This window comes from Blennius ocellaris, assembly GCF_963422515.1.
Source record: "Blennius ocellaris genome assembly, chromosome: 3".
In the NCBI taxonomy this organism is placed as follows: Eukaryota; Metazoa; Chordata; class Actinopteri; order Blenniiformes; family Blenniidae; genus Blennius; species Blennius ocellaris.
In genome coordinates, this window is record NC_137652.1 from 11,898,496 (window position 1) to 11,919,283 (window position 20,788).

At 41.3% G+C, this 20,788-nt stretch overlaps 1 protein-coding gene across 1 annotated transcript in view; it reads left to right on the forward strand.

Moving 5' to 3' along the window:
* Positions 1-19,911: 19,911 nt before the first annotated feature.
* doc2g (double C2-like domains, gamma) overlaps positions 19,912-20,788 on the forward strand; it is a 35,427-nt gene continuing 34,550 nt past the window's right edge. Inside the window, 1 exon segment of the mRNA XM_080521174.1 lies at positions 19,912-20,039. The gene's annotated coding sequence lies outside the window, so the exon portion shown is untranslated.

The following is a 20,788-nucleotide window of genomic DNA, read 5'->3' on the forward strand; positions in this document are numbered from 1 at the left end:
AAAGGTGAATGACAATCACATGCGAAGGACTGGTGAACGATGGGGAGGAAGAGGCTGAGCAGGAAAGACTTATGGCTTTCAGTTTGAGAGGCAGATTAATGTTCTGTCATGGTCTCGTGCTGCTCTGGGTATCAGCGCCGGATGATGAACGGCCGTACTTGGCACTGATGTGCTATAAACATAACGCCTCACTCCACCGTCTCCCACGCCGCAAAGATGGCGCAAAGACCGATAACCTCAAGATCTGCTCCAGCGGTCGCTACTAAGGGGCTGGGTAGGCCATGAAGACTCTAATGAGAAGAGACACGAAGACCAGCCAGTCCTCTGAATGATGCTCGAGTCTTTAATGCGGCTCTGCCAAACGAGACACATTCCCAACTCCCACCGGGTTGAACAAAACGTGCCACGACCGAGCAGTGATTGCCTGTCTGTTACACTTTCACGCAATCACAGCACATGTGATACATGCTGATTGCAACATGCTTAGAGCATGTTAAGCTCTACGGTTGGAGCTGGCAGGGATTTTCATGTCCATGCATAGGAAAGTGTTTATTATTAATTATAGCATCTGGATGTATTGTGCCATTATTTACGCTAGTGGCATATTTATGTAAATACATGCACATGCAGTTGGGAATTAAAATTCTACTTTGTTTGAAGCATAAGCTCATAATGTTTACAGAACTGCAAGAGCTTGAAAACGAGTTGCAAAATATCAGTGGAACGAGCAAAGTGCGAGAATGGTGTTGTGATAATAAGAATCATATTGTTATCACAACACCATTCTTGTACTTTGTGATGAATTAAAAAAAAAACCCTGAAGATTATGATATTACTGTCTTTGGGCTCAAAAATAACACTGCATATTTTTTTCCCGTCACATTTGTGTCTGCAGTTCTCACCAGTAGCGTTTCAGAAGCAGAACCATTTTTTAAAACGTGTTTTCTTTTGTTATTTTCTCTTGATTTTTGTGGATGTGACTCCCGCCAGGCTGGCTAACAGGTATGACATTAGGGCAGTCAATCCACTAAAATGCTTTTGTAAATAGTCAAACTATTAATTCTTATCCAACATTAATTGATATTACATCTGCAGGACATGAATGTACAGTGCATGGAAATGTCTTTTGCATAATTTATAATCTAATTTGATACATTTGCAATATACTGTGCGTGCATGCACATGAATGCTGACATGCGGATGAAGCCCGCAAGATCTCCCGACTTACTAGAGTGGTGGTCTCGCATTGTTTGCCTGAAGAATTGCTCTCATCTTCACTAAGCACAATTCCCATCAGGGTAAACAAACACACACACACCCGCACGGCGAGCACAGCCTGTACTCGTGCGCGTTTCACTACACAAGCCATTGAGCAGCACTCTGTGTTTCTACAGCTCTCCTCCCTAAGTGGCCAATTGCTGTCAATCACTGAGCCGACACAAACAATTTTAGATCCTAATCATGCTAATTGAGGTAATGAAATGGAGGGCCAGGTGGACCGGGCGAAACCAAACACAGCTGATGGTGGAAAGTAGGCTGCACACTGGAGAGCCATGGCATTGTCATGAGAGCCGGACGGGCCCGTCTGGAGCATCAGGGGTTAAACACTAAATAGGAATTCTAAATATATTTCACTAGAGCGTCTTGAGTGAAGGGCACTGAGATTCATTGTATATGTCACACAAACATGACCCACTTACACTCCACACACACACACACACAACAGAAAAACACTCAGATGTTATTGTTCCAGCAAGGCAGCACAGTCGCTATAATCTCTTATTTTATTCAGTGAATATCCAAAAGAAAACAACAGGGAAAATGTGAGCAAAAAAAACCAAACAATCAATGCAGTCCTCATAAAAAAATTTTTTTAAATGGCTCATGTGGCACTCCCTGCTGCAGACACCCCCACAGTACAAAAACTAAGTCTGAAAAGTGAAAAGCATGCATGTACATGAATCACTCTGCTTCACCCTGTGGTGAAGGAGGAGGCAGAGTCCTGAGTGAGCTGAGAGCCTTTGTGGCCTGCGTCAAGCATCCAGTGCACAAACTATCCTTTATGAAACACTGAGCGGCGCTTCATACCCATGGACCTCGACCTTCTTTCCTTAGAGGCCAACTGAATGTCTCCTGGGAAACGCTGGCACCCCCCCCCCCTCTCTTCTGAGAAGAAAAGGCTTCCTCTCTACATCACCTGGATACCAGGTTGGAAACCACAGGAAACCACTTCTCTATAGTCCCGAAGAATCGACTTGGGTGGTTTAGATTGCTAATGTCTTTCCACAAGCACGGTGGACCATATATCCAGACTGTGAAGGCCAGCTTATCTTCTTTTGGGAAAGCACGGGTTGCACTTCCAGCTCCTCAAACATCTTTCACACTGGTTGTAGATCGAGGTGAAACCAGAGACTTTAGCAGTGGACAAACACAACAACCCTCTAACAACAACACGTATTGATGTGGACGCACGAGACTTCAGTGTACACAAGCTACAAACCTCATGCATAATGACTGAGCTTGTGAGCATGTTTAACAGGCTCCAGAGTCAATCTTACTCAAGCATTTTCAAATATTTATTAAGAAGCAGTCCAGTAAAAGCAAGGCATGTACAATTTTACAACAAGTGACTCACTCTGCGGACTGATATTCATATGTTTCCTGATGCATGTTAGTACATTTCATCAGATCATAAAGATAAGTGCAGGTCTGGCAACAAGTGCACTATGGTGATATAGATGTGATATAGATTTATAGATTTATGTATAACCTCCATGTTCTACTCAGACATGCAAAGTAGATAAAAAAAAAAAAAAGATAACGCCTGTAAAACACATCAATAGATCTAAAAAAAAAATACAATGGCTTCATTGAGCATTGAGGTGAGGTTTTATCCTTCTCCTTGTCCTTTCACCCTTTGTTTCCATATTATCTCACTATTTGCCTGCGGTCCGGTCAGAAGACAATCGACCCCCAGAAGGCCAAACCAGTCCGTGTCTGATCCATAAACAACCGATAGTAATGCCATCATGCTTGGCACTCCATCTTATCTCCACCTATCTTAACACCTCGTCCACCTCGCCGTCCCACCCATCCCTCCCCAGTGCTGATTTCATGTCACGGCTCAGAGATGAGACTGTCGCCTTCGGTATCAGTGCAGATAGGGAGCAGAGGGTGACAATGAGATATTTCTCTCCTCCAATTACATCCCTACCCAGTCTCTTCATTTGGAAGAATCACCTTATTGTTCTGTATAATTCTCGTCTAATGAAAGCCCCTTTCTCTAGTGTTTTCTCCCGGCCAGCCTGCACAGTGAGGCTGCCGATGCGATTGCATTGTCGCAAACAACGGGGACACAAATAATGAAGCAAAACAAATGCAAACAGAAGCCTAACCATCTGTGTGCTTGTGCAGCAACATAGACTCAAGATCAAGATAATAAAATATTATAAAACCGAGAGGAAATGCCTGTCGGTGTCAATATAGCGTGAGTGGGCTGCTTCAAATTAGCTTTGCAGGAGCCCTGCTTACTGGAAATAAACTGTAGCCAATGCAAGTCGTTTGGAATTGCATATTGCACAATTGCACATTATGACACAAATTATTATTTCAATATGAATCATTAGTACAGCAAAGTAAATGAAAGTATACCCACTCCGGCCTAAAAAAATGTCACACTCAGTTAATTTTACTCACTTTGATTGTTCTTCTTGTTAGTCCGTGACGACAGGGTGCAACTGCAGCTGTGTGTAGAGCTTCCCTTCACCTGAGGATTATATAATGAAAGGTGATTATCCAGCTAAATATGTCTGGATTAGAGATGTAAGTGGCCTCAAGAACAAACAGGGCGTTGATAATGTTTAACTGCAGAGAGCTAGGCCATTATACATATCCAGATTCATTTTTATTTGTTTTCAATCTAGTTTTGTTCTGAAAATCATTCCAAACTTTCTGGCCCTGATCGGATATTCTGTCTGCGAATCTTTCTGAAAGTGTGTTTCTCAGACTCAATAAGCAACATCACATTCATATAGAGAGAAGAGAGATAGAGATTTAAGTAAATGTTGTGCGTTTTCAGTGGCAGCAATGCATATTTGTAGCAGGGTTGTGTGAGGCAATAACTGTTGGTGTACAAAACACAGTAGAGAGACAGTGGTCAGTTTAAAGAATGTGCACTGATGCCAAACAATGTATTGTGTGGTCATTCAACTAAAACAAGCTCTACTGAAGCTCATTATGAACAATGTGTCTGTGAAGTTCAACATCTTATAATGAGAAAAGCATTTGGAATTTCAGCAGTTGTTGAATTTACTACTACTTTGATGGTTTGTTTGTTTGTTTGTTTCATTGTGTATTTTTACTGTTACCTTGCAAATCGTGTTGTCGTTTCGGGCCATCAAAGTCTCAGAATAACAAATCTCCCCGCCAGTGGTACAAGAGTAACTTTCATCTTCTGCCAGGTGGAACTGTGTTATTCACTAGAGTCTGGTGGCTTTAAAGCGCAAACAGACCAATGTAACTACTACACTTTCCCAACGGAAAAGGCCGTTTCTGTTTTTCATGTCCTTCATTATAATCCCATGAGCACTAAATGAGGTTAAACACCACAGTTGAACAAATTCTTCACATTTATCTGTAATAACATTACATCAGGGTAAGAAAAGGTGGAATTTAAGTATTAATGGATATAATTCTTTTTAATTATTGTCTATCAGTGATGCCAACTATCATCCTGCATTAATTCTGCTGTTAGAAACGTTGATATAAGAAGACTCAACTGTCTTATAGACGCCTGCGTTAAAGATGCCCACAGTTTGGCAGTCCAGTTTGTATTCTGCTGGTCAGCCAATGTCCAGACTCCCTCTAATGCTGGAAGGAAGCCCGCCTGGGACTCAGACAACAGAGAGGGCAAGTATAAGGGCAGCCAAGAAAATCTCCACTCGTAGATGTGGCTGCTGTTTGTCGTGAAATCCTGTATTAGTGCAAGAAAATGTGTGCAGAAGATATACAGTATGCCGCATTGACCGCAGTAAGCAGGCAAATTCAAGAGGTTAATTAATTGGCTGCTGAGGAAATGTAGATATCACATAAAGCCTGCAGCAATAAGCTCATGTATGGGCTGTTCAGTGTTTCCAGTGAAGTGACAGTCGGTTACATCTTCACAGTTCAAGCTAAGGACGTGCTTTAAAGTCACATCCGCGTGCCGGCCAAGTGCCTAAGTGTTTGTGTGTGCGTGTGTATTTGTCCTTATGCATTGCCTGAGGGACTTGTCTTTTTCTCTTTGTACATCACAGCCTTTGGTTTCCTAATTCACAGAGTTCAGTGATTGACTGCTGTTTCCCAGTTAAGTCAGGCAAAGGATTTAAAGGGATTTTGAGTCCCTGGAGCCGTTTCCTCTTGCACACCTCACAGGTTGTTGACTGCCAACATCTCACAAACATGCCTGATATCTTGCCAAACCAGCACTTTAGATTGAACTCATGAACAAGGTCAGATATGTCTTTGAATAGGTATAAAACAATTCCCCCAGCATCAGTTTCTAAGTGTATATCCATTACACATCCATTTCTCAACAAACCAAACTGAATGTAAAACAGCTTGAGGGCCATGGACGAACAGAAACATGTAAACCATCCAAAAAAACTCTTTGGTTTCTCTTTGGTATCTCTGCTTTGGTCTAAAATGGTCAGTACCTGACCTTTGTCTCACTTCAATGGATAAACCTGCTTCCATGACCCATGGCTCACGTAAATGTCATTCCTCGCTTAAAATGCATAAAAATACGCACGCTTCATAAGGTCATTTCAGATCTTTTTTTGTTGTTGTAACTCGTGCATAAACATGACAAATAAAACAACTTTACTTCAATTAGATAGCTGGTTGTAGTGTAACTTGAGCAAAGACACTTTGTTGTGCTCATAATGAACCAAAATGGCAAACAAGCATTATCATATTTTTATGCTTTCTCCTCATTTCTTGCTTTGTCTTCCCCTTCTTAACCCACCGAGGCAGTGGAAAGCTGTGAGGGAATATATTCCCCTGAGTGATCAGACCCTCGGCATGCTCAAATATGCTTAGTGCGGCCAACCAAAGCCCTTATTTAGCGGTTTGCTTTTTTTGTGAAGTGGAAACTTATTTCAACCCTTACATTCACTGAAAAAAGACAAGTGAGTGCAATAATGTGTATTTCATGCACCGGTCAGCTCCCAATGGAGTGTAGACCTTTGAATTGTTGACTAAAGGAGAAATCAACTTTTATAGCTTGCTACGCATTGACTGTGGGTGGCGTTTTCAGCTTCATGCAGGTGGAGAATTTAGTTTGAATACCCTGCAAATTTGAGTTTCATAAAGATTTAAAGAAGTAAAAGCTTTTCTAAAGGTGTCGTATTCTAACAGTTTGGTGTGTCACCACTTATTGATTCACAGAAGAACGTGTTAACACTGTGTGCCGTCAAAGGAATACATGACTTTTTTTTGTCTTTTTCTTTATGTGAGCAAAAGCCAGGGACAGAAGAGGAGAGGCTATCAGAGGGGCCTCGTGGTTAATGGTGTGTTCACTTATTGGTGACTGATAATGCCATATCAGGAACTAATTGCCTACACTGTTGGCTCATTAAGCACAGCATGACGTTCTGCCACGGGGCACGGGCTGCATACCTCGCTACAATCACTGCTACCTCAATACTTGCCCATTTTACACCTTCATCTGCTGCTCTGCTGCCCATTGACAAGTCCTGCATGGCTTTTATGCTCCTTTTATTGTTTGATAGAAGGGTTCATTCTTCTCTGCATAATGAAAGTACTTGGCATTCCTACGTCCTGATACATTTCAGTTTTATGTTCCTCCATCTTTTCAATTCACTTACTTTACTCTGGTGTTTTCCATTCACGTTTCACCTCGTTCTTATGGCCGATTGCTTTTTATGTTTAGCTGGTTTTGGGCTTTACTGTTTGAATAATCCCCACTCCCTTTTGCCCATTTCCTGCTCTTAAATGTTTGCATTTCATTCTATTTCAACTCTATCCCTGACTTATCCACTGCAGTCACCTTCACACTGCTGATCTGGAGCAGTTGGCTTGTCTCTCTCCTCCGCTCTCCATCCATTCAAACCTCGATTTCGCACATGCCTATTGCCCTGCCTCTGGGCCACACTCCCCTCCACCTCGCCCCTCCCCTCTCTTCCCTTCTCCTCCCCAACATCTCCCCCTGTTTTATTTATGGGAATATGCTGATGGGGCAAACCCAGGTAGAAGATAGATTTTTTTTCTTCTTTTTTGTAGTTGCAGGGTGAAGAAGTGAAATTGAAATAGAGAAAGGAGTGTGAAGGGGTAAAAGTGAAAGAGCATGAGCAATTAATCACTGAGCTGTCATTTGTCATAAAAAGCAAAGTCGTTCATCAAAAAAAAAAGAAAAAAAAGAAAGAAAACACCATGAAAGAGAAACCAGAAAAAGAACAAAAGGGAGAGAGGCGAATATATATCACGGGAACTATGTAGGATCTAATTGGGTCAGTGGCAAATAATGTGGCAGTATTAGTGCTGAGCTTTGCTTCAGAGCTGGAAGAGCAGACTGGCTGCAGATCAACGACAACAAGACTGTAATTCAATCTCGTGAGAGAAAAAACAAGAAAAAAACAAAAAAACATAAGATAACCTCGAACCTCCTTAGCGACTTGACTCCTTACCTTCAGATGCAATCACATGTTTCTTTCTCCGTACTGCACAGTCAGAGAACAGGGACCAAAACAACACGAGAGCTAAATGCCAGAGGGAAGCATTGTATACATGCACCCAAAAAGAGCAAGAGCAGAAGTATTAAATAAACAAATGAGAGGAAGAAAAAAAGAATTAGGGAACACATTTAACCTGGGGGAATATCAATCTGTCAATCTGTCATTTCATCTGACAGAGGACATTCTTTTCTTTTGCATTGCTGGCTGGACCTGTCACAAGAAGTCAGAAAAATGAAAACTTGCTCAGCAACACTGTGCATGAATATAGATTAAAATCCCATACCTGTTCTTCTGGTGCACAAACCTGCGTGTCAGAGTTAAGGACAAATCATAGGGAGGGTTAATGGAATCTGTCGGAGTCAAAACAACCCTCAGAGAGAGGGGCAATAGAGAGGGGAGAAAAGGAAGGGTAATAGGGTATGGTGATGTCGGAGGGAGATGATGGCAACGTTGGGAGGCAGAGCTGGAAGCGAATGAAAGGAAGACAGGATGGCAGCGCGAGACCAGAAGCAGCGCTGCACCGAAGTTGAGGACTTAACACGTGGAGGAAAAGAATAATACACCTTGACAGTTCAGCACTCTCTGCCAACACGACCAATGATCTCCCCCCCCCCCCCCCCCCCCCCCACCCCCCCGAAACAGGAGTGATGTGGAGCGCGAGCAGCACCTGTGACACCAACTGCCTCCGCAGGGGAAACGTCAACATCTTGCCACCTGTTAAAAAGAAATGCACTCGCCAACATCACAGTGCCGATCCACTTCGTTGACTTTCCCGCAACTGCCTATGTGTTGAGACGTGATGACTGCTGCACTTAATAAGCCTCGAGCCGGGTTCAAACGTCGCTCAAGCAAGACGTCAAACCGCGGGACGAATATCAACGTCATTCAAATGGTGTCCTTGCGCTGAGACATCCTGTGGCTGCGGCTCAATGAAATACTGAGGAAGAGCTTCACTTATGCACTGAGGAACTTTTGAATAGTGCTGCCACACTTAAGTAATGTGATTACTGATTACTAATTACACCTTTAAAAAGTAACTTTATGACTTCACTGATTACTTTGTTTCTAAAAGTAACTTTTTAGTTACTTTCAGCAGCTGCCATGACCTTTTAATCCCCCCCCCTTCCCGGAAAAATTAAGTATTTGATTGATTGATTGATTGAATGACAAAAGGGGTAGGGCTTCATGTCAATACATCTTACTGAGGAAAATTACCAAAAATAGGATCGGGGCAAACAACCGTGCATGCAGAGGCGCCGCAACGGGATAGGCAACACATGCAATTGCCTTGGGCCCCGAGCTAAAGGGGGCGCCGAGGGACGGCTGACATCAGTCAGTATCAGTGACAAAATAGTGTAACTGCTTCAGACGCTGCAACGACAGCGCATCCTCCGCACGGGGCCCTTTTAGAGTTGTCATTGACTAGTTTCCAGTAGGGGGCCCCCGACAGACGGCAGATATCAGCGACACAACTTGGAACCCGTGGACACGTGACAATGACACATCGGGAACCTCCCTAATGGGGCCCCACTACGACCTGCGTCAAACACAGACAAAATGAAGTGGACAAATCCCTCAGGCCCCCTGAAACGAAAAGAAAAGAAAAACAAGAAGAGGATGAAAAGAACAAGGGTGATGTTGGTACGTGAGAGTTTGTAAGCTGTGTGTTACATTATAAAAAAAAGTTAGTCCTAGTTAGTCCCAGGCACTTTGACCCAAACTCCCAGTCATCCACCAAATACCAGAAAAGTTAACTGCACATTTAAGCCTGTGTAAAATGAATTCAGCCATTTTCTTCTACACACATTCATAAAGTGTGTATATATGTATATATTAATATTTCTGACACTGACAGTGTGGTTAACAACACACTTCTATGGTTTGAAAAACTTAGAGAACATATTTATTCTTACTTTACACCAATTTTAACAGCTTTATTTTAAGAAGTAGTCCAGCTTTGCTTTCACAGTATGCCATAAGTCTTGTTGCCAATGGCTGTGTACGTAAATTCATAGCCGCACAATATGTTAGTAGATAATATGGCAACATGAAGCATTAAAGTTGTTACTGCAAATTAATGTTCATTATTCGATACATATTCCAAATGTTGAGTATTTGTGTTTTTTTGTTGGGTATTTTTGCTTGGTTGCATTTTTATCATCCTTAAAATGTTGCACATTTCGGTTGTGTTTGTTTTTCTGGCTTTTATATATTGTATTTAAATTTTGCATTCAGTTAAGGTTTCTAAATATACATATTTCTTTACTGAGACGTCGTCCTGGACTTCATCATCATCATTCTGGGGCCGGGAGGCCCCTTAGTCCTTATTGCCGAGGGCCCCCAGGGGGTCTAGAAACGCCTCTGCGTGCATGGGGCGGATTACGATTAGGAAAGGTTAAACGGAGGTTCCCAATATATATTTTTGCCTTAACAACACGTTAGGGACACTTTCTTCTCATACAAAAGCTCAGTACTGTTCATACACAATCAAAACTCCATACTTCCTTCCCTGTTATTTTCATCTATTATGTGGGGAATACCAATTTTTTTAACCTGATGACTCGAATGAGATTACAGAAATAGATTGACTCCCTCGGCTTGCCTCCAACAATCAGCCGAGATTCAAGTAATGATGGCTTTCCAGTCATGAGTGATGCAGTGAGATTGATAAGAAATATAATAAAATGGATCAAATATAGGCTTACATGTCACATTGGAATTGTCAGTATTCATCGCACAGGTGGAAGAATAAGAATACAGAGTGGAAGCATAAGAATGTAAGAATACTGTACTCGAGGGCAGAGGTCATCAATAGGCAGACCGCGGGTCGCCTGGCTTTACACTTTACGCTTTACAGCTTGACTACTGCTACTCATAATAATAATGATGATAATAACAACAATGATGATAATAATAATAATCAGCTTAACATCTGCAATTGAAACAACTTTTACTGACAAAGTGCAAAAAACCCACAACTGTTCCGGCCTTTGGTTAGGCATGCTCAAATAATTGAGGAGCCCTGCACTGGGGTGCCAAATAGAGCATCTCACTATCAGATAATGACTAGCGATAATAAGAATGAGTAGAGAGAAATTCGTCAGCAACTACTCTGTGGGATCACGCTTCTCTTTGGGTTGCATAAAAAGATAGATTCATAATACGGATGTTTCTAGATGAAAGAAAAATAAAATGACCCTGTCTGTCTTTCATGGGGGAAAGTTGTGGCGATCGCAAAAGGACCAGGCTGTGATAATATACACACCAAAGAGCAGTTCTGTAGGCTCACTTTATTTTTGTTCATGATTTCAGTCATGGAGAACAACTGTCAATTGTCTGCAATTAAACCACTTTAAGAAAGACTAAGGCTCTTTCTGTATTTTCATTGGGTTTGACCACCCTGCCTCTGATGGTGCACACTCCGCAACGCACTTGAAAAGAAGCAGAGCTTTAAAACTTTAAAATTCAAGATTTGTCTGCATGAACTTTCAAGGACGAGTGTTTGGGCATTAGCGGGCAGCTGCTTTGATCTTTATCAAACGAGTTATGCAATTTCACTGTGTGGTGCAAAGTGTTGAAATATTTAACATGCGCCAGTATTACAGTATGTAAATACTGTAGAGGTTTAGGTACTTAATCTCCGAGTTAACGGCTCTCTGAGAGGCCAGGAAGACTGTTTTGGTACACTTAATGGAAAACCTGCCCAGCTTTGTGTCGTAGTAATGGGAGGAGATTATCTCTCCATGCAGAAGGACTGAGTGAATGCTCCTCCACAAATTACTCATATAGCCTCTCCAAAACTCTCTCCCTCTCTTGCACTCCATGTTTATTATTTATGTCGTACTCATGAGCAAAGTGAAGGCTTTGATCATGCCGACACCCTGAAGGTAGTGAGATGTGTGTGAAAGCTTGACAGATTTTTGTTGTTGTTTGTTCATTTTTTTGTTTTGCTTTTTTACAGTTCACTTCCCATCATTAAAGTTAGTTTTTGTGGGGGGGGGGGGGTTTCCTTCTCGCTGCGTAAACAATCGAAAATCAGTCAACAACTCTTTGAATTCCTTCATCTAAATTCGTATTCATTGTCACACTTCATTGAGCTTGTTTGGATCTCACTTTTTTCTTATTGTTTTTTTTTCTAATGCTGCTCACGGTTCTTGTCTGCTGTCAGATCATGGACAATGCCACTGTGTTAAATATCCACCTGACAGGCTACCCAATGTTTACCCCAGAAAGAGATCAATACCACACCGTCATTGTCCAGACCTCATTCTTCAAGCACAATTGATTGCTTTTCTCCCGTAGAACTGGCCCGGACGTGGTAAACCAGACAAATCCGTGACACCATGAATGAAAAACAGCCTCGATTGAGCCCGAGACTATCGAATGTACTTAATATCTCACTCAGAGCATTGTCAATCTGCGTTCATGATGTTTTCACTCCTCACATTTGTATGATCAAAATATGTTTTGAGTTTTTTTTATTAAACCACACTAACTAAAAAGAAAACACATTTGAAATAACCTTGTCAGCCAGAATAACAATAGTTCTTTATGTCCACAACACAAGAGAAAAATATCAGCCTACCGTTTTTGATTTTCACTCGGTTTTGGCTGGAAATCTAAGCTGTGCGTTTCATGTTCAATTCAGCTTTTCAGTTAGGTTTCATTCATATCAGGCCAAATACAACATTATCATTAAAACAAACATCTATCATTCAAAAATAAATAAATATGCGAGTGAATTCCCGATGAGCAAGTACAGGTGAGAGTAGAGAGGAAAATTCCCTTTTAATGGGAGAAAAACCTGAGTCAGGCCGCTGTCTGCCTCGTCCTGGTGAATAGTCGAGATAGAAAAGAGGACAGCAGACAACAGATTGTGATTGTAGTGGCAGGGCGATGGGAACGGGGACTCTAGATTAGGAACTTCTGGCTCCATAATCAGATTCATATACCGACAAGAGGGTACAAAGAGAGGCCAGAGAGGAGACCGCATTACAGGAGAGACCTGAAGTTATTTATTGTCATCTATTTATATGCAAACCTGGCCTATGAATGCCTAGAAAGTGAATAGAGACATCAATGCACTAAATTAAATTGCCATATAATCTAAACCTACAGCAGCATAATTAAAATAGTGATCCAATGTCCTGATATGTAACAATGGCCTAAAATGTAACTATGACCCTAATTGTTATAAAATGTAATGTAATAAAACCAGAAATGTAATAACTGTTTGATAATGTGACAAGTGCTGAACCCAAAATTAATAATTAAAAATGATTTAAAAAACCCCAAAACAAATGCAAAATGTAATAACAATAACGTCACAAGATTTCACGATCATTTAAACGTAGTCTTAAAATTTGTAATGCTTATACATTATTTTATACTGATGATTGGAGAAATAGAATATAGTTTATAGAGAACAGAAGACTATAAATAACTTGGGCATCAGCAATCTTACATGAATACCGTAAACTGTATATAGATATAGATGTATAAACAAATAGTCCAGACTTTCAGAACTCATTATTTCAATGTTATTCAAATTTAATCAGTTTAACATACCATAAACCATAAACCATTGACTCACTTTATGATGCAATAAATGATTGTAATATCCGGGGGAAACCATTTTGCCTGCCCAATAATGTAATATTAAAAGTTTGGGACTCAGCGTCTTGTTACATTATTGACCAGTTGTTACATTTCAGGTTTTATTACATCATATTTTATTTAATTTGGGTCATTGTTACATATCGGGCTCTAACAAGACTTGTAAAATGAGGAAGTTTGAAGTTTGTGTCAGCCTCCTAACCTGAATCAGGGAGCGAGTTACATAAAAGCTGAAATTATGCCTCCTCCTTGTCTTTTGGAAACGAGGAACCACCAATATGCTAGCATACATAAATTGTTTCGCTTGGATAATATGTCATTTTGCCTTTAAGATATGGTGGAGACTGCTCATTAAGAGCTTTGAATGTTTTTAAAAAGAGAACTTTAAATTATATTCTGTATTATATTGGGAGGAATAAAAAGGGTAAGCCAATGTAGAAATATTTATTTTTCCTTGGTAGTTATGTCAGAACTGGGCACTGCACTGCAACCAGAGTACTGTGCCTTATAATTTAGTTTTTAATAGGATCCTCTTTAAAAACAGGATGTCGAGTCCCAGATATTTGTTTTATTTATATATTATATGCTTATATACTTATATATTAAACATTTGAATTTGTGCATATTTCAAGTTTGGGTTTGTCTCAGAATGGCTAATTAAAACCTTTGATATACTCAATAATTCTCAATAACAGAAAAACCCCACCGTACCAGCAAACACCTTCTTCTTAAGCAAAGCAACTTCTCCATCTCGTATGTTTGAGGGCAGTCAGCTGCGATGCAATGCAATGCCCAACAAATCCACATCTGCCTCTAGGGATTCAACTTTCCTCCTGTACACCGCGAACACCTGAGTGATGTACGTTGATCCCGCACTTAAACCAAAACTCATATTTTCTTCTGCTTTAGTAGACTAAACATCCCATTCACAAAAATATTGACAAAAACCAGGAATTCGAACTGCATGTTCACTATGAAGCTCATAAATCCCTACAGATAACCTGAAGTGGAGCTCCACAGTGGTGGAGACGCCTTGTTGTGTATAGTTTCCATGTCGACCTGTGTATGTATGGGTCTTCTCTGGGTTCACAAGTTTTCTCCCAGTCCAAAAACGTGCATTTCAGGGAAAATAGCCATTAGGTTTGAATACAAGTGTGTGACTGCCAAAGGTGCATGCTGCCTTGGATCGGCTCCAATGGGCCTCAACCTCAATATGCATGAAGTGTACAGAAGATAAAAGGATAATGTATGACATGGCGTATTAGAAAAAGGTCAATTGTGTTGTGAGTAAATTCTCTATCCATTTCATTTTTTTTTTTCCTCCTTAATAAGATCTGACATCTCCTGAAAACACTCTGACACTACCGGAAAATCCTCAGGAAGAAATGGCAAGGACACAACCTCAGTGTCCACCAGGATACTGCTTTTAGTTGAGAAAACATTTCATTTACTAATTTTGTTCAACAAACCCTGCAAGTGTACATTAGAGAGCTATAATTCACCATAAATCATCCATGACCTAATCGCGCTGTAAGAGCCCTCGTGGAGGAGTGCAGTGTGTCTCTCGGGGGGCCCAGCCACATGGAGGGTGTCTGAGAGTTTTGGAGGTCAGCAGGTCATTTCCGAGCACTCTGCTGCTGTCTGATAACTGCTGTTGCTGTGGGAGGAGTTAATGCTCCTGTACTACATGTGGGCCGGTATCTGTTATCAAAGAGGCCGATCAGCTTTGCCTTTAGCCCAATGTCAGCTGGGATGGACTAGTTTCCATTACCACAGCCTAGACAAAAGGGGTATGGAAGATGTATGGACGAGCAGAAACCAACAGTATGAGGACCGAAGAGGACTCTTATCTTTTTGTCCTTGTGACCACAACTCAGGCTGATGTGTGCTTCAGGAGCTCTTCTGCGTCAATGTGAATGTGGTCCATGTCTGAAGTGTCTATTTATAGAGAAATAGTTTGGCATCGGTAGGCTGACTATTCATTTATCTCATTTCAACTCATTTAGTCCACATGTTGTGTTTGTGAATTAATGAATAGACAGCGTAATGGCCTGTTACCGCAATATTGATGAGGTAATCCTGATACTAATGACATGCCCAAAGTAAATTTAAGTGTTTACAAATGGATGAGCACATGCAGCCACATATATCTGCTCCCGTTCTCTCTGTGGCTGACCATTCATTTATTAGATTAGGCTTGTTGATCATCTGCTCCAATTATAAACCATGGAAAATCACTTTGCACACAAATAATTCGTCTCCCTACCACCATTGAAGAATATCATCAGCACCAATGTGGCAGATCTCAGAAAAGACTTACACATTTTTGTTTTGATTATCTGGAAATTTTACTTGTGTGTTCATTCATAAATTCCAATTGAATGAATGTGGTTATTCAAAGAGTTCTGTAATGTCACATATAATGACAAGTACAGTTTTTTAAATTGAAATTGAAGTTTGGATTTAAAATAAGAATTTATTTAAGCATGGTATATAGGAGTTACAGTGTTATGGTTGACTCAATATTGTCAAAAAGGACAGAAACAATGCTTTACTAAAGAGAACAAATTTGTCCACCCATCCAATGACCCCAGTCTCCTTCACTGCATGCACTTCATGGCCTTACAAATTCATAACAACCTTCCATCCATCACATTACTTTCGTTTTAACTTCTATGATTTCCAGGATGAACACACATAGTAAAATGTGCTCATATTCCTTCATCAGTAAATCAAAAGTAATGTTACCATGATATCCCATCTGGTGGCTGGTTGTAGTATGGCCCTAATGCTGACACCTTCATATCAGTGACGCAGCCATGTGCATCCATACTTTATAACCTCGTTATGTCTGAAGTAGGGTCAGTAGGGCTTGAATGTAGATGGGCTAACACTGAGTGAGTTGCTAAAACTGTGTGTGTGTGTGTGTGTGTGTGTGTGTGTGTGTGTGTGTGTGTGTGTGTGTGTGTGTGTGTGTGTGTGTGTGTGTGTGTGTGTGTGTGTGTGTGTGTGTGTGTGTGTGTGTGTGTGTGTGTGTGTGTGTGTGTGTGTGCGCGCCTGCATTGCAAGCATTGTTGTTTCTGTCAATTGAGTTTTAATTCGTTATTTGATGACATGAAACAGAAAGTGATTAGCTGTGTGATTGCAGTGGACTCCGATGATGTACAGATGTGCGACTGGAGATTTAACCACGTGTGGAATCTGATCAATATGCAACATCAAATGACTGGTCAAAAAAACCCACAGATCACAGATTCCATGGCTCTCTTTTACCAAACTCTTTCCAGGACACTTCATTCAGGATCTCTGTTTCTGACTCCAGCTCTCTGCATGGAGCTTCGGCCAGCCAGGCCCGGAGGAGAAATGGACACAAAGTGCAGAACCAGAAGCAACCAGGAGTCTTCCATCCTGCACCAGGAGACAGACACGACTGCACCAAATGTTTAAAACCTCCTTTCTAGCCCAGATCACTAATCTAAGTCGATCTAAGTGCTGCACACTGAGGATTCCCTCTTTCATGGGCAAACGTGAGCACAATTTAAAAACAAACATGGGTAAGTAAAGCAATGATTTGCTTGATTGTACAACTCTTAATCTGATGTATTTTGTGTGTTTGTGTGCTCAGTTCCAGTCGCCAACGAAAGTTGGGGGAGAAGGTCATGTTTTTGGCCACATGTATTTGTTTATTTGTTCATTTTTTTATTGGAGGTATGAAATTTACCAACTATTCAGAAAAAAAAAACTACTGACCCAAATTGCATGACATTTCCATGCAAATTTGTCATTATCCAAGGACCAATTGACTTGATTAGAAATTTCCTCCGTAGACACACCGGAGGTCCACGGTGAGCCGTCAGTCAGGGCTCCAGCGAGGACGCCGCCGTTAGCCGCCTGCAAGCAAATTGCTCACTCCTCTCCAGAGGTCGTGGTTCATATCTCGGTTCGACAAGTATCCAGAAACACCGGTGTGAGGACATTGACTCAGGGAGTGGTTTATCTGCGTGCCCCCAGCTCGATATGAGCTAACTGCTAAAATGCTAGTAATGACAACTTGGTTCCACAATGAAATGTGGCGTTGGCAAAGGTATGCACTCTACCGATTGCCCGTTCTAGTTTTATTAGTGGTTAGTTAGTAGATGTTACTTCAGAGTCACACAGGCAGAGGGCTGCATGCTGACTAACAATCCTCTAACAGGCACCAAGACCCACACACAAAACCTCCTGCCATATTTGTACACACTGGACTGTCATACTCTACATAAGGAAGCTCTCATGTAACATTCTTGTGTATTGTTTTTCCAGTTTATTCAGATAGTTGTTATTCTTAATGCCAACCTCTTCTTGTGGAATTCGAAATCCTTCAACCTTTGTGGTTATAATTATTAGTTTAATTATTAATCACAGTTCCAAGTCAGTAGTTTAGATTATTTTTATAAAAGTGACTAGACTGATAAATTCTTTGGTCTTTTTTTTCCATGCTTAAGAAAGGCCGAGCCCTGAGGAACTGAACGAATTCAAATAATAACTGTGAGTATTATTCTATTTGATCTCAACACTAAACATACACAGTGCCTGCTGGGATGAATAGCCAACACGACTTGACATTAAACCCCGACACCAGAGAAAACCAGATGATCATCATCATCAGCCGAAGACGACAGGTATTACTCATGTCTTAATTTCCCAGAGGAAGCAGTGATGCGTTGTCCATCTTTAACATCAGCCAGTCTACTTGATAAGTGACTTTCTTAGATAATTAAGTCTTTTTTTTCCCCAGTCTATATCTGTTATATGCTTTGGTCAAAGGCAGTCTGTGGCTTTATCTGACAAAAGGAACAGTTATAGTTCTTTATCGTGATCTCCATTAGAGATGTTTGGATATTTTAATCCATCAACTTTAGGATAGCGGGACACGAGAGTCAATCCCAGCAAACTCTCTGCAAAGTGTAAGTACACCTTGAAGAGCTCACTGAAGCAAACACAGAGCACCGTCAGGCAATGCAAAGTGACCAGATAACCACTAAGGCATGTTTTTGGACTGTTGAAGCGAAACACAGTACCTGGAGAAAAAACACACACACACAGACACACACAGGCAATATATGCAGTCTGAATCTCCACACATAAAAGCCCCTAGCCTGACTCGAATTGTGTGACCCTGTTACCAAAATTGGGGGAGTTTTTCATATTCCATCAGGTCCGGTATGTTTTACATTGACCATTCCCCTTGAACATCTTTGAAGATTTCTTGACTGAGGTCACAAAGTATGATCACCCAATAATTTGCTTAGTGCAAAAAAAAACATTCACTGTTTTATGCGATGTGTGAACATTTGCTTAAAAGTTGTTTACGGATTAGGATATTTTCACCGTAAAACCCTGCAGTGTAGATTGTGTTTGGAATTAATAGACGAGTGAAAAAGGTCTAGATCCCCTGTAAACCTCTTATAAATAATCTGTTATAAAAGTGAAAAGAAGCTGAATCCCAAATTGATTTATAAAAGTACTGTCAGCAATGAAAGAATGGATCTAACTTGATCAAGTGTATAATCAGTTGCCGTCCCTCACGCTCATTAAGCCAGTCTTATTTAAATGTGACAAGGAAAGGTCATGAAACAATAAGACAAATATAAAATGTTAATTCCAAAAAGAAACGAACCCAGACAGTCAATTCAGGTTCAACACTATTTCATCTAATTTTCTTTATGCGGCAGTGATTTGCAGTGCTGACATGTAACAACTGCTGTTGGTATTTGATTCATTTTATGGCTGTGGCAGGTGGCAGACGTTTCTGCGAGAGCTGCTACAGTTGGACGCATGCGGACAAATCCAACCACACATGCACACTTGCAGACACACGCATATGCTCGCCTAATATTGGCCGTTGTAATAGCCAACACAAAGTAATCTGGCAGCGTGATTTAATGGTTGGCAGTGTGCTCTGTTCAGCTCAGTCAACATGTTGAATTTAATTTCCTTTTTCTGTCCTTCAGCTGGTGATTTCTTTCTTCCTCTTTTTTTTTTTTTTTTTTTAACGTCCCAGAGCAATATTTCCTATTGTGTGCGTTTTTGTGTTTCCACGTCTAATTTCCTCCCAAAGCACTGGCTATACGTCCCTTTTCAGTGTGCATTTGTCTTTGCTGGTGACGCCTCGTGTTTGTCTCTTCAATGTTGGTTTGTCTCCTCATCTGTCTCTCTGTCTTGCTCTGCTTGTTGGTCTGTCACTCTCTCTCTCTCTCTCTCTCTCTCTCTCTCTCTCTCTCCTGTCTCGCGTTTCACTGCCCCCCGGACACACTGAAAACCCCTACCATTACCCTCTTTTTTTTTCGTCTGGGTTTCCTTAAATCTCTCCACTGCTGAGAAACTCAGTGACGCTACTATATGTGCACAGTCTGAAAACGACTTATGGGGATTTTAACTGGATACGTCACAACTAAAGGGGAAGGGAAAGAGGGAGGGATGGAGGAGGGGAGAGAAGAGGAGGGCAAACCATGAACAGAGAGGGAAAGAAAGAGAGAGAGAGAGAGGGAGAGAGAGAGAGAGAGCGAGAGAGGGATAGAGAGCGAGAGAGAGAGTGAACAGAGGGATATATTGACTCAAAGCTGGTCTGCATGCTCCACAGTGTGTGAGAGACAGAGGATGTGAGAGCAGGCAAGATGGAGTGCTGGCACAGATGAAGACTGTCCCTGGGTACGTTTTTGTGGATGGCTATATTTATGCATGTGAGTGAGACTGCTTGTAAGTGTGTGTGTGTGTATGTGTGTGTGTGTGCGTGCGTGCGTGCGTGCGTGCGTGCATGCGTGTGTGTGCGCGTGTGTGTGCATGCACATGTTCTCGCATGATGGTGTCCCGGTACATGGAAAGAGTGAGAGTGGATGAGTTTGTCAGCAACATGCTGAAAGTGACCGTTTGTACGTGGAAACCGGAGCAGTCAATTTGGTTCTTACATAAGAGTGGAATGAGCGAGTGAGAGTAGGTATCGATGATGGGAACCAGCAGTTCGGTATCTTCATCTGTGTTTGAGGCTTAACACGTGTGCACGTGCATGTGCATGTATGCGTGCGTACGTGTGCTTGTGCGTCTATGTATTGTGTGAGTGAGAGAGAGGAGCTCTACTCCAACTTAGTATGGTAAGGATGATTGGGGTGTGATCTGGGAAATGTAGAGGAAGACCTTACTTAGAGTTAAGACTAATTCTGTGTTAATATGGATGGCAGCGCATTAAAAGATTACCCCAGTGCATACGCATATACGTCTGAGGACGTGTGAAGAGTTTTTTCTATGCATTAGAGATGAGAAATAGGAATACTGAGAAGAAGCAAGTGAAGCACCAGCATGGTTTTCAGCACTTATATGTTCTGATGTGTTGCTGTTTTTTTGGTGCTCGTATATACCATTGAAACATTTACAATTTGAAGACTAACCTCATGGTAAATATG